At 39.0% G+C, this 14,542-nt stretch overlaps 1 long non-coding RNA gene across 1 annotated transcript in view; it reads left to right on the forward strand.

Annotated features, from left to right (window-relative positions):
* Positions 1–7,746: 7,746 nt before the first annotated feature.
* The window catches only part of LOC115298830, a 28,381-nt gene continuing 21,585 nt past the window's right edge, over positions 7,747–14,542 (forward strand). The window contains exons 1-3 of the long non-coding RNA XR_003911862.1: positions 7,747–7,788; positions 13,058–13,204; positions 14,094–14,181. This is a non-coding gene — a long non-coding RNA (uncharacterized LOC115298830). The remainder of the gene's footprint in view (positions 7,789–13,057; positions 13,205–14,093; positions 14,182–14,542) is intronic.

The raw sequence follows: 14,542 nt of genomic DNA on the forward strand, positions 1-14,542 counted from the left end.
AGGCCACAGTCTCCTGTCTATTCTTTTAGCAGTTAGTTTATATATATATACATATATATACATATATATGTGTGTGTGTGTGTGTGTGTGTGTGTGTGTATTGGCCTAACTGACTGAGCCACCTAGGTGCCCCTAACTTCTTATTTTTTAACCTAAGACATTATTAATGTTGTATTATGCACAACATTGAATTATATAGATTTATCCAGATATTTACCGCTTTCTTTCTTCTTCTTTCTTGCATTTCAGAGCTTCCTTCTGAGATCACATTCTTTTTTCCAGAATGATATCCTTCAGAATTCCCTTTTACAAGGGTCTGAATAGTAGCAAACTAACTCTCTATGTTCTAATTGGTTTTTAAATGTTTATATTGTGCTCTCATTCTTGAAAGATGTTTTCTCTAGGAATAAAATCATTGGTTCACAGGTCTTTTCCTTCACCCCAGGGAGGATATCACTGCACTGTCATCTGCTTTCCATTGATTCTACTGAGAAGTCAGTTGTCAGTGCAGCTGGCTGTTGCTTTGACAGTGCTCCCCCCCCACTCCCCCCAACCTCCACCACACCCCCCATTCCCCACCCTCCCCCATCTGGCTATTCATTAGTTTTATGAAGAGGAATCTTGGTTTGAAGTTTTCTCATTAGTTATTTTATTCTTTCTTCCTTGTTTCCCTCCCTGCTTTCTTTCCTTCCCTCTCTCCCTCCTTCCTTCTCTCCTTCCTCCCCTCTCCTCCCCTCCCTCCCTTCCCTCTCCTTCCCCTCCCATCCTTTCCTTTCCCTCTCTTTTCCTGTATAGGACTTTTTGAGTGTGAATTGATACCATTTGTTACCTCTGAAAAAGTATAAACCATTATTTCTTCAAATCTTATTTCTGCCATGTCATCTCTTTCCTCTCCTTCTAGAACTAATTAAATGTACACTAGACTGTCTCAACCTCTTTTCCATAAATCTTGTTTTTAAGCTTATTTTTATTTATGTTGAGAGAGAGACAGAAAGAACATTTGCAAGCTGGGGAGGGGCTGAAGGAGGGAGGGATTGAGAGAGAGAGAGAGAGAGAGAGAATCCCAAGCAGACTCTGTGGCACAGAGCCCAACACAGAGCTTGAATCCACGAACTGTGAGATCATGATCTGAGCCAAAACCAAGAGTCAAATGCTTAACCGACTGAGCCACTCAGGTGCTGTCCATGAATCTTAATCTCTTTTTGATATTTCTTTGCATTTCTGTGCTGCCTTCTGTAAAATATTATGGCTTAAACTTTCTGTTCTCTAATTCTCTTTTCATTTATGTCCAATATGCTGTTAAACCACTGGTTTTTTGTTCTGTTTTTAATTTCAGTGATTGTGATTTTCATTTCTAGAAATTTTATTTGGTTCTTCCTAAAACCTTCTTGGTTACGTGTTTTATAGTTTCTAGTATCCTGAAGATTTTTTCAAGTGTACATCTTATATCTTTAATGATAGAGATATAACTATTTTTTTTTTTTGAGAGAGAGAGCTCAAGCAAGGGAAGGGCAGAGAGAGAGGAAGAGAGAGAATCCCAAGCAGACTTCAGGCTGTCAGTGTGGAACCCAACACCAGGCTTGAACTTATGAACCATAAGATCATGACCAGAGCCAAAATCAAGAGTTGGATGCTTAATTGACTAAACCACCCAGGCACCCTAGATATAATTAGTTTTAGTCTATGTCTGATAATTCCAGTGTCTGAAGTCCTTTTGGCCCTATTTCTATTGTATCTTTCAACTTTTATACATGGTGCTTATTTATTTACGTGAGCTTTTTTTTTTTTTTTTTTACTGTGTGCTGCTCATTGACCTTGAAAAATTATTTATGTAAATACTTTGAGGCCCAGGAGGAAGACAGATGACTTCTCAAAATGAGTTTGTATTTGTCACATTCAGTCCCTGTGGATTCCCTAGTATACAATTTGTTGGTGGAATTGGGGGAAACAAAGCCTGTGAATTCCTAGTTCCACTGGTGCATTTCCTTCTGCGCTTTACACCTTAGGCAGATAGAGGCTCAAATTGACTGGATTAGCAAATGTAACTTGTACACAGTATACTTTAGATTTGAACAAACCAAGGTTTGCTGGAAGGGACGTATATGGCAGGTGCGGGGAGTGGGGCAGAGGGGATGGACTAATGGGTGACGGACATTAAAGAGGACACTCTTTGGGATGAGCACTGGTTGTTATAGATAAGTGATAAATCACTAAATTCTACTCCTGAGACTAGTATACTCTATGTTAACGAACTAGAAGCTAAATAAAAACTTGAAACATTAAAAAAAAAGATCTTGTGTTTTGATACTTCCATTATATGTATTTTTAAATAATTTTAATACTTGAATAATATTTTGTGTTATTATATATAATATATATCTTATATATTACACTTATATATTATCTTTATATTCAATCCAGCATTTTTAGTTGTCAGTTTCTGAAGTCAAGTGTCTGAGGTAAGCTGCTGCCAAGACTGTTTCCTGGACTGGAGTCCACTGAGGTCTCACAAGGATATCTCTGGTTTTCTACTCTTATCTGTTGCTCAAGTCAAAGTGGAATATTTCATAGGATGGTCATTTTTCTCCACTTGGTCAGGAGCTAGCGGTATATACACCTCAGCTGCCACTGGCCCCTATGGTTCTCACCAGCACCAGCACCAGCACCACAGGCCGCTTTGACTCTCTGCCAGTTCCTCTACTGACTGTCCTCATCTCTACTCCTGCTATGGGTCACCTTGACCACCCTCATGGCTGAGCTATTATCTCTTGACTGAGCCATGTTCTGTGTCCTCTACAGGAGATGCAGGAGGCCCTGAGTCCCTTCCCTGCCACACAGGAACTAATGGAGCTCACATTGGACCTCTTTGTACCCTCTGTTCTGCTCTCCTGCCTCCTCGGGGCCAACCCCTTGTGCTGCTGGTTCAACATCATAGCCTTGTTCTGTCTGCGGATAGCAAGCTCAATGGTTAGGTCATCGTAGGTGCAGACAGTTGTCCTACTGTGCTAAAGAAACTCCATGATCTGACCTACCAGGTTTTATCTGTGATATGTCAATGGTAGGAAAAGGAGTGTGGAAAATTCCTTCTCTTTCCCTTATTTTTTCTGGCTTCCTGAATAATTATTTTGATCAAAAATTCTATTTTGGATGTGAGGAGCTGATTTTTAGCCCTCCTTTGATTAATTCCAGCTTTAACAATCCTAATCCCACCTTCTACACACCACTTTCAGTCAAATGGATGCCACAGGCCAACTAAGGAAAGATCATATGCATGAAAATGTAAAAGAAAAAAGCATGTTAATATGTTCCATAAATATCCGAGTTACAGATATATACCTATACTATTTTCTAATCAAAAGCATTTGTATTATTTATTGCTGTGTAATAAGTTATGCCAATATTCAGTGGCTTAAGATAACAAACACTTATTATTTCACCATTTCTATAGGTCATAAATTTTGCAAATGGCTTAGCTTGGTGATTCTGGCTCAGGGTCTCCTGGGAAGTTAAAGACCAAATGAGAGAGAGGGCTACAGTCACCTGAAGGCTTGACTGAGGCTGAACTTCGAAGTTTACTCCCATATTAGCCAGATGCCTAGTTCCTCATGACATGGTCACTTGGCTTCCCTCAGACCAAGTAAGCTGGGAGATAAGAGAGTGAGCAGGAACCCTCCACGCCTATTATGTCCCAGCCTCTGAAGCCACACACTGCCACTTTTGATTCATTTTATTCACTAGAATGGACCACTAAGTCCAGCTCATATCCAAGGAAGGAAATTAGGGTAGTGTCAAAGAATTTGGGGACATTTTAAACCACCACAGTATTCAAAATCATTCATCTCCCCCTTCCTGTATGCCAGTGCGCAAAAACCAACCACAAAACAGATTCCTGCATAATAGAGCTCAGAGTCTGGTGGGCACATGCACATGAATACAAGCTACACTAAGTATACTAAGATATGGGTCCTAGTGTGACACACGAGTCAATATATGTGAAAATGCTTTTGTATAAATGTAGTTTGGGGGCACACGAGTCAATATATGTGAAAATGCTTTTGCATAAATGTAGTTTAGCAAAAGTGATCAAGAGCTGAGAGTCGACGGGCAAAATGCCTGCATTCAAATTTCAGCCCTGCCACTTTTACTGTCTATGTGAGGCTGGGCCACCAATTCATCTTCTCTGTTCCTCAGTTTCCTCATTGGTAAAATGAGAGGGTAACAGTACCTAACTCACAGGGTCTTTGTGGGGATTAAGCAAGTCAGCATATGGAAAGTTTTAAAAGATACCTGGAATTGGGGCACCTGGGTGGCTCAGTTGGTTAAGTGTCCAATTTCAGCTCAGGTCATGAGCTTGAGGTTCATGGGTTCCTGCCCAGCGTCAGGCTCTGTGCTGACAGCTCTGAGCCTAGAGCCAGTTTCAGATTCTGTCTTCCTTTTGCTCTGCCCCTGCCCCACTCGCATTCTGTGTCTCTCTCAAAAATAAATTTTTTTTTAAAGTTAGAAAAAAAAAAGATACCTGTAACATAGCAAGAGCTAGTCATCACAGTTGTAAACTGCAAGCTGCTTCAGGAATGAAAGCTCAGAGCCTGAAGCCTGCTTCGGATTCAGTGTTTTTCTCTCTCTGCCCTTCCCCCGCTCATGCTCTGTCTCTCCTGTCTCTCAAAAATAAATGAACGGTAAAATTTTTTTAAAAAAAGGAATGAAAGGTAATTCTAATTTCTGAGTCTAAGCACATATCCTTATGCCTGTCTTATTGAAAATGAAATTAACTTTAAAAAATGTTTAATGATGTATTTGTACCTTTATCTTTTTAAGCATATGACACACATAGTAAGATGACTGTCACTCTTCATCTCTTCTCCACCCACTCATTAACCCTACTTCCTTCCCCAGAGGAAACCACATTCACAGTTTCATGAATGTTCCTTTCAGAAATGTTTCTACCTGTTTAAAAGCTATGTATTTTTAAAATACTTTACTATAAATGGAATTGTATTATGCATATCTGCTACTTTACTTGCTTTTTATCTGTTAATAATTTTACTGTTAATAGTTAATAGGCCTTTTCATGTTAAAGACCACAGCTTTACATCATTCCTTTTAATGACCATAGGAAATTTTGTAAGATAGATACACTGTCAATTCTTTAAACATTCTTCTACTGATGGCCATCCATGTTGATTCCAACCTTTTAATATTATAAGCAATTTTATAATAAACATGAACATTTAAATGGACTTGTTAACCTTCAAAGACTTCATGAATATACATATTTTTAAAAGTTTATTCATTTATTTTGAGAGAGAGAGTACAAACAGAGGAGGGACAGAGAGATGGGGACAGAAAGAGAATTCCAAGCAGGCTCCATGCTGTCAGCCTTGAGCCCAATGTGGGGCTCGAACCCATGAACCATGAGATCATGACCTGAGCCACAATTGAGAGTTGGATGCTTACCAGACTGAGGCACATATATAAAAAGATACATTTTTAAAAATTAAGACCTATTATACTCATTGTATAAAGCTCTAATGAAAAAGTCTACAGAAATTTAAACCTTTTAGCTTGACATCCAGGAGTTTCTCCAGTTTGACCTCAAATTATTTCTCCGATTTTGTCACTTAGTGCTTTTGCACAAACTCCATACCTAGACATATTGTCTTACATGATATTACTAGAACACACCATACACATTTTTGCCTTCAGACCTTTGATTAGGAACAGTCTTCCTGCTTTCCTTGACTTTTCTGTCCTATACTTCAGGAGTAGGTGACAATGGGGTGGTCTGTCCATCTCACAGAAGTGGATTTCTGGTTTCCTACTTGATTACAATTATTTGGATCAGGAGTTGACACCAGACCCAATCTGTGCAAATAATAGTCTCCCTATAGAACTTGGAATTGGGACCAAAAGTGAGCATCTGTCCCAATAGCCAGACTTGGGTCACCATGGGAGATATGGGATGGTTATCTGATCCTTGGGGGCAAGAAATGCAGCCAAAGCTGGCTGGTAGAGGCAGAATAAGATGGACTTACAGAGAGGAGATGAGACAGTCTGAGTATTTTCCCAGAATAGCACCTGGATCTTCTTCCATCAAAGGACCCAATTACTCTCCTGCCTTGCATTCTGTCAAAACTGGGTTTACTAAGGCTGTTTTTTCCTATTTACATTCATAAAAGTGGATCCCATTGTATCTTCCTTGAAGGTTGAGCCCTAGTTACTCCTATTTGCGATGGCCTGAACCTGCATGCATTGACCCACTCACTTGGAACTTAAACCATTCACTTTGGCCACTTTGTTTCAAGCTCATGACTATCCAACATTACTGTGCAAAGAGGAATTCTAGATGAGGAAGATAAAGATCAGCCCTTTCTTATTTTTTAAGCTTTTAACCATTTTGGATGGAACTTTCTAAGGCAGCTGACAGAAATTACTTAGTTTATTAAATTGAGTGTATTACTATTTAATCATTTCTGGATGATTCAAGCTAAACATGAAGATCAAACATTTTATTTTATTTTTATTTTGTTTTAATGTTTATCTATCTTGAGGGAGACAGAGCATGAGCAGAGGAGGGGCAGAGAGAGAGGAAAAGGGAGAATCCTAAGCAGGCTCCACACTGCCAGTGTAGAGCCCAATGCAGGGCTTGAACTCACAAACCATGAGATCATGACCTGAGTGGAAATCAAGAGCCAGACACTTAACATATTGAACCGTCCAGGTGCCCCAAAGATTAAACAGTTGATACGCAAGGAATAATCCAGAGAATCCATGGGTTCATCTCACATAATGAGCACTTGCTACTAAAACAGAATAAAATAAGTCACCTCTTTGATGAGGAAAACAAGATATCAGATACGAGTCCTCCTTTAAGAATGGAAACTTTTTTTAAGTTTATTTATTTTGAGAGAGACAGAGAGAGTGTGAGTGGGGGGGGGGGGGCAGAAAGGGACGGAGAATCTCAAGCAGGCTCAGCACTGCCAGCACAGAGTCTGACCCAGGGCCTGAATCCATGAAATTGTGAGATCATGACCTGAGTCAAAATAAGAGTTGGAAGCTCAACTGACAGAGCCACCCAAGGGCCCCAAGAATGGAAACTGTTTTAACCTAAGAAAAAGTCTGAAGCAAAGCACCTAGACCTAAAGATATTTTCAAATTCAGATGCTAGACTATAAAATATTTCAGTCTTTGCAGAAGGGAAAGCTAAGTTTATGATTTAGTGAGCTACTCATGGGGCTTAATGGTTTATCAATTAGGTTACCAAATAAGATTTCATTACACCGAGTTCAGTTCTCTCCATGGTAAGAAATAGACTTTTCTCTGTTGCTTCCTCACACTTGTGTGCAGAGATAAAATCTCTTGCCGTAAAGCCCGTACTCATTGTTTACCTCTATGTTAGTGTGGACATCAAGGTTGGTGAAACAAATTCAGTTGCGGTAGGTTCTAAAGTGGGCGTGGCTGGTGGCTGATCAAAAGAGTTTGTGGATTGTACTTCCTACTAAATTTAGGATGATCTTATTTTGGTGTAGAATTAAGCCCCTTGTTCCCACATACAAAACCTCCAGTGTAATTTTTGTTTTGTTTTTGGTTGAATAGTTTTTGTTGATACTAAGTATGTTCACATTAGAATGTAGAAGACATAAATGTACAATTGGAAGAATAAAAATAAAGTAAGAATTCTCTCTAGCTGCCCCCCCACCCCCTCCTCAGGTTAAGGAAAGAACATTTTTGTTGTCAAGGAAACTTCCTGTGTGGGCTCCTCCATTGTTCTCCCCTCCCTACACCACTGAGGTAATCAATGTTCTGAATTTTAGGATAAGTATCTCCTTAGTTTTCTTTTCTTTAGTTTTATGACCTATATGCGTCCCTAAACAAGAGTGTTTAGTTTTGCCTGTTTTGAACTTAGTATAAACAGTCATATTGTATATTTTCTTCAGGGGCTTGCTTCTTTCAATATGTGTTTGTGTTATCTCTGTTGGTGTGTGAAGCTGTTCATTATTTTTATTGCTGTATAATAGTACCTGCATGAATATACTATAGTTACATATTCAACCTTTGGTGGACATTTAGATTGCTTCCAGTTTGTTACTATTATTAGGAACAATGCTGCTATAAACATCCATGTATATATTTCTTAGTGCTAGAGTTTCTAGTTGAAGGTATATAACTGGGAGCAGAATCATAGGATATTTACACACTCAGTCTTAGAAGGTAATGCCAAACTGTTTTTTTAAGTGCTATTGCAAATTTATGCTTTTATCTGCAATGTGTAAGAGTTCTCATTGTTCTACATTTGGCATGGCCAGACTTACTTTCATCAACCTGGTGAAGATGTAAAAATATTTCAGTGTGGTTTTGTTTGCATTTTACTCCTTATTCCTAAGGTTAAACATCTTTTCATATGTTTAATGGCTATTTGAGCTTCTCTTTTTGTGAGATATCTATTTTCATCTTTTGTCCATCTTCCTATTTTGTGTTTGTCTGTTATTCATAATTCCTAAGTCTCCTTTGTATATTTTTGATACTACTGTTTTATCACTTAAATGTGTTGCAAATATGCATCTCCTTTCAGTGGATGGTAGGTTATTTTATTAAGTTTTTTGATGAATAAATGTTCTCAATTTCAACGTACTCTAATTTACCAATCGTTTCTCTTATGTTTATACATTTTAGGTCTTAAGAAAACTTTCCCGGCCCCACAGTCATGAATATTTTCTCCTATATTATTTTCTAAAATTTTTATAGTTTGCCTTTTACATTAGATTTTTAATTTACTTGGAGATTATTTATATGTATAGTATGAAGAAAGGATCTAATTTTATTTTTATAACTAAATACCTAGTCATCCCAGGCTATTTACTGCAGGCTCTATGATTTCTCCTTTATTCTGCAGTGCCTTTCTGTCTGCATATTTGTGGATCTAGGTGTGGCCTCTCACGTCAAATTCACTGATTTATTCTTCCATGCTTAGAACAATACCATAGTATCTTAATTATAATGACTATATAAATATTAATATCTTGATGGCGAGTCCCTACCTTCTTCTTCTTCTTCAAGAATGTCTTGACTCTTTTTGGCTGTTTGGCTTTCATATATATTGTAGAATCAAGTTGTCAAGGTCCACCAAAAACAAGTCTGTTGGGATTTTAATTTGAGTTGTAATTAAATCTATAGACCATTTTGGGGAAGAATTCACATCTTTAAAATGTTAAATCTTCCTGTCCATGAATATAGTATATCTCCATTTATCTAGGTCCTCTTTAACAACACTCACTAAAGTTTTATAATTTTCTTGCATATACTTTGTTAGACTTATTCCCGGGTAATTTTTTTAACATATAAATTTGGATGCTACCACAAATGGACTGATATTTAGAAATCATTTGCTTTGTGATTGTATTATTCTAAGGCTATTGTAACAACTTGCCACAAACTTAGTGGTATGAAATAACAAAAATTTATTATCTCATAGTTCTGTAGTTTTGAAGTCCAACGTCAGTTCCAAAATCAAGATGTTGGAAAGGCTGTGTTGCTCTCTAGAGGCTCTAGGGGAGAATCTGTCTCCTTGTCCTTTCCAGTTTCTAGACCTGTCCACGTGCCCTGGCTTGTAGCCCCTTTTCTCCATCTTCAAAATCAGCAACAAACAGCTTGATTGACTTTTATGACACACTTTTTCAGTTTTAAGTACTCTTGTGATTACATTTGGCTTACCCCAGATAATCCAGGATAATCTGACCATCTTAAATTAATTAAATCACATCTACCGAGTCTTTTTTGACATTGAAGGCAAACATGTTCACAGATTTCAAGGATTAAGATCTGGACATCTCTGTAGGAAAGACGGGCATCATCCTGCCTCCCGTAGTAATACTGATTTTGTATCCTACAGTCTTGTTGACCTCTCTTATGAATTATTATCATTTATTTATGGGTTTTTTAGGTTTCTACATATACAATCAAGTCATTTGCAAATAATGACAGTTTTGCTTTGTCCTTTCCAATGAGTATGTGTGTATTTTTCCTACCTTTAATACCAGGGTAAAACACAAAGAATGGCTGGGGAAAACAAACAAACATACAAACAGAAAACAAAAATATTGCTAGGACTTCCAATATAATGTTAAGTAGGAGTGATCATGTCAGGAAATCCTGTTTTGTTTCTAATCTCTAATGGAATACCTGTAGTATTTCATCATTAAACATAATGTTTGATGTAGGCGTTTTTTCCTCCTAAAATTGAGATGATCACGTTTTTTTCTCCTCTAATCTGTTAATCACATTAATTACATTAATTGATTTTCTAATGTTAAACCAACTCTCCTTTCTGAGAAAAATCAAACTTGGCCATGCATTTTGGTAGTCATGCCAATGAGTGATTCTGGACCTTTTATTTTCCTTTCTTGTATGCAGTATCGTAATCAGGTTGTTGTAGCTCAGTTATAACAGTCTCACAAAATTAGTCACAGAGGGTGCCTACTTTTTCTATTCTCTGAAATACTTTGTGGTAGGTTGGAATTATTTGTTACAGCATTGGTTTTAATACAACTGCTGAGTTTCTAAACCTACTACATTGTGAAGCTTTGTACATTCTTCAGCATGTCTGTGTGAAGTGCTTTACATTTTTTAAATGTTTTTATTATTAAGACACAGAGAGAGAGAGCAAGTCAGGGAGAGGCATAAAGAGAGGGAGCACAGAATCCGAAGCAGTGTCCAGCTGTCAGCATAGTGCATGATGTGGGGCTTGAACCCATGAACTGGGATATCATGACCTGAGCTGAAGTCAGATGTGAGCCACCATGAAGTGCCCCATGAAATGCTTTAATATTTACTTATTCAACCCAGGGAGATTGGAGGTACTAACTATCTCTTTTCTTTTTCCTGATAGGGAAACTGAAGCTAAACAGGTTACATATATGCCTAAAGATCACATAATTACTAAATGGCCCACTAGAACTTGAATTAAGATTTCTAGGGGTGCCTGGATGGTTCAGTCAGTTAAGTGTCTGACTTCAGCTCAGGTCATGATCTCAAGGTTTGTAAGTTCAGTCCAGCGTGGAGCTCTCTGCTATCAGTGCAGAGCCTATCCTCTATCCCCCTCTCTCTGCCCCTCCTCTGCTCTCTCTCTCTCTCTCTTTCTTTCTCTCTCAAAAATAAATATATTTTTAAAAAGAGTTCTTGGCTCCAAATATATTATATAACACCACATTTTTATTGATACTTTCCAGAAATATTGATATCTTGGCTGCCATGAGTTCACATTTTTCCAAAACAAATTTCACGGTGTCTCTGTCTCTTCCTTTGATTTTATTTCTTGCCATCACTTTTCTCCTTTCTTTCCTCCTTGCCCCATTATTGCTTTATTTCCAATATGCTGTGCTCCCAGAGACATAAATAGGATACTGTTTGGTAACAGTAAATACGCTCTGAGTGTCTGAGGGACATTCCTTGAAGTAAGGAGCATCAGTTTTGGAACATCCATTCCAGAAGGGCTAAGAAGATTTTATTATTCTCTTTGTTTCTTTTATGTTGCTAGACTGTCCTACACCTTGCTACTCAAAGCGTAATCTGTGGACCAGTAGAAGTGGCATCTCCTTGGAGCATGTTTGTACCAAAGCAGGTCCCATTCCAGACCCAATCAATCAGAAACTTCATTTTAGTAAGATTGCTAGATGATTCCTGTGGACATTAAAGTTTGAGAAACATTGGCCTACATCACCAATTAGACTATAAAATCTTTGGAACTCCTTATACCTTTTCAGACCACCAGTTCTAAACACCATGCCTTATGCAAAACCACACACTCATGAAATGAAGTCTGTGATGATGATTTTGTAAAACACAAGGCAAATCAGAATACTCAGTTCTGGTTTTGACTGTGTGAGGAACTCCATATATTATTTAATTTCAATAACCTTCAGTTTCTCATCTCTAAAATTAACATGTATAATTTTTTCTAATGATCCCCCAAATTCCAAAATGCTTTACCATGACTGATAAATATCTTATAGTTAAACTAATCTATGTCGATAACAATTGAAATTGTCTGAGGTATTTTTGTTGCAAAAATTCAACATGAATTACACAATGGTGTTGAATGAAATATGTAATATATTTTAAAAGTGTCACCTGCATCCAAGTAGGTTGTTATTCTTAAGATTTCACTTGGAAAAGATGATTTTTGTTTGGTCAGATGCTCTTTCTCAAGCAGCAAAGCAGTGTAATAATAGGGGCCAACACTTTGTGTTTCTGAAGTTCAGGTTCAGTAACCTGGTATAATAATGGCAACTCGAAACTGCAGTATGGGAGAATATAGGAGGCGATGCATGGATTTCATGAACGTTGTGTAGGACTATCAAACAGGAATTATATATTCTACCCTAGCTGCCTCGAATTTCAAAAATTTCCAGCAATTTTGTATTTGTTCTCACCTTCAAGATGTCAGACATAGAGAAGGGGTAGAGATAGCAGAGTTAAAAAAAAAAAAAGATTGCCCCAGGGGCACCTGGGTGGCTCGGTAGGTTGAATGTCCAGCCCTTAATTTTGGCTCAGTTCATGATCTCACGTTGTGAAATCAAGCCCTGCATCAGGCTCTGCATTGACACATGGAGCCTGCTTGGGATTCTCTCTCCCACTCTCTCTCTTTGCCCCTCCCCTGCTTGTTCTCTCTCTCTCTATCTCTCTCAAATAAATAAAAAATAAAAAAGATTGACCTAGTACGGAGTGTATCTGGCTGACCTAAAAAAAAATGAGACATTTCATAATTTGCTCTTCTATCACTAGAAAAAACCTTATCTTCTTGGAGAATTTGTACTTGGGTTGTATTGTTATAACTGTATCATAATCATCATTGTGGAACCATTGTTGACAACCCACAAAAGAGTGAAGTTTTTCATGATTGCCACTTATAGTTTTGATTCCTTTGATCTTAACATCTACATGTTTGGTAATTCTGTTCCCAAAATTAGACATTTGGTACAGTTGGTCAGCCTTGCAACTTCAAAGACAACAAGCTGTCCAGCCATCTGCCAGACTGCCATTGAAGTCCTTTGTTTTCTCACAGATTGCAGCCTGTCTATTCTGGAAGATGAGCTACACGTCTATTCTGAGCCTGAGCAAAATGTCTGACCAGCCTCAGAGCAAGCCCGCCAGTTACTGATGAGCCTAGCGGTTCCCATGTAAAACACCACACTGTACTTACAACAGCATGGTTAGTGGCAAATGGTATCTTCCATACCATTCTAAATGTTTTCTTTTTTGGTTTTTGGTTTCTTTGTTATTGTTGTTGTTGTTGTGTGGGTTGTTTTTTTTTTTTAAGAGAAAGACCACAAGCGGGAGGGAGGGGGCGGTTGGTGGGGGTGGGAGCCCCAGAGGATTCCAAGCCCACTCTGCCTGACAGCGAGTGAGTGAGCCAAACGCTGCTGGCCAGGAACTGATGAACCCCGACATTATGATCTGAACTGAAGTCGGACGCGCAAGAGCCACCCCGTCGCTCCTTCCATACCATTTTGAAGAAGCAGTATATATATTTTTATTCCTTTCTTCTTCTTCTTCTATTTTGTGATTGGACTTATGGGGATAAGACAAAAAAAAATTGCCTTGCAAACATCTTGCTTTGGCGTTGCCAAATTTAGGCTACTATTTGCATGTATTGTGTTTGGGAGTTGCTTGCTTTTGTTTTGTTCGTTTTAGATGGGTAGGAAGAGGGCATCCAGCAAGGATTTGAGGAGGTTACTGCGGAAGGCATTTTATTTTCATATAGAGGGAAAAGTATACCCATCTCACAATTACGAAGTATTTCGAGTTGAAATGAGAGATACATTCTATTCCTGACGTCCAAATTAGCTAAGTGACCCTGGGCAAGTCATTTAACCTTTAAATTTCCTCATCTGCAAAATGAAAGCATTGGTCTACATACAGCCATTTTAATCCCTCCTGTAATTGTTCATTCATTCGCTCTCTATTCAGTACCTACCATATGCCATTAATGCTAATAACACCGATTCTTTGAGAGCTTAAAATTGGTTCTCCAAGCCTTTAAACATCACTCCTCACCCACGTTTAAAACCAGTTCCTGAATTCCCCCTCCCCCCCAATAGGTCGAAACACCTTTTCTCTCTGGAAACACACGCGAGGACAAGGAACGTGTAAGTTGCATGACCCTAAAGCGGATGTACCAGCGGGCTGGTGAGTTTTTTTCTTTCTTTGGAAAGGGCAGGCTCTGCATGGGCTCCTGGGCTCAGAGTGGGTTACCCAGTCGCTCCTTCCTCAGCGGGGAAACCTGGGAAACATTTTTGGGCTCCGTCCGAGTCACGCGGCAGTTCCACGGCAGAAACTGTGCAATGAGGCGAGCCGGGCAGCCGGGCGGCCGGGCTGCGTGGAAAGACGCGGGGGAGGCTGCTACAGTGCCAGCTCTTTTCCTCTCTGGGGAACCTCGAGGCGCGACGGCGCGGCCAGGACGGCGGGGATCCGGGCGGCCCCGAATCCCGGCCAAGAAAGCCTCGTCGCGCCGCTGGGGCGCGGAGGAGAGGAGCGCGTGGGGGCCGTC

This window comes from Suricata suricatta, chromosome 8 (assembly GCF_006229205.1).
Source record: "Suricata suricatta isolate VVHF042 chromosome 8, meerkat_22Aug2017_6uvM2_HiC, whole genome shotgun sequence".
Taxonomy (NCBI): Eukaryota; Metazoa; Chordata; class Mammalia; order Carnivora; family Herpestidae; genus Suricata; species Suricata suricatta.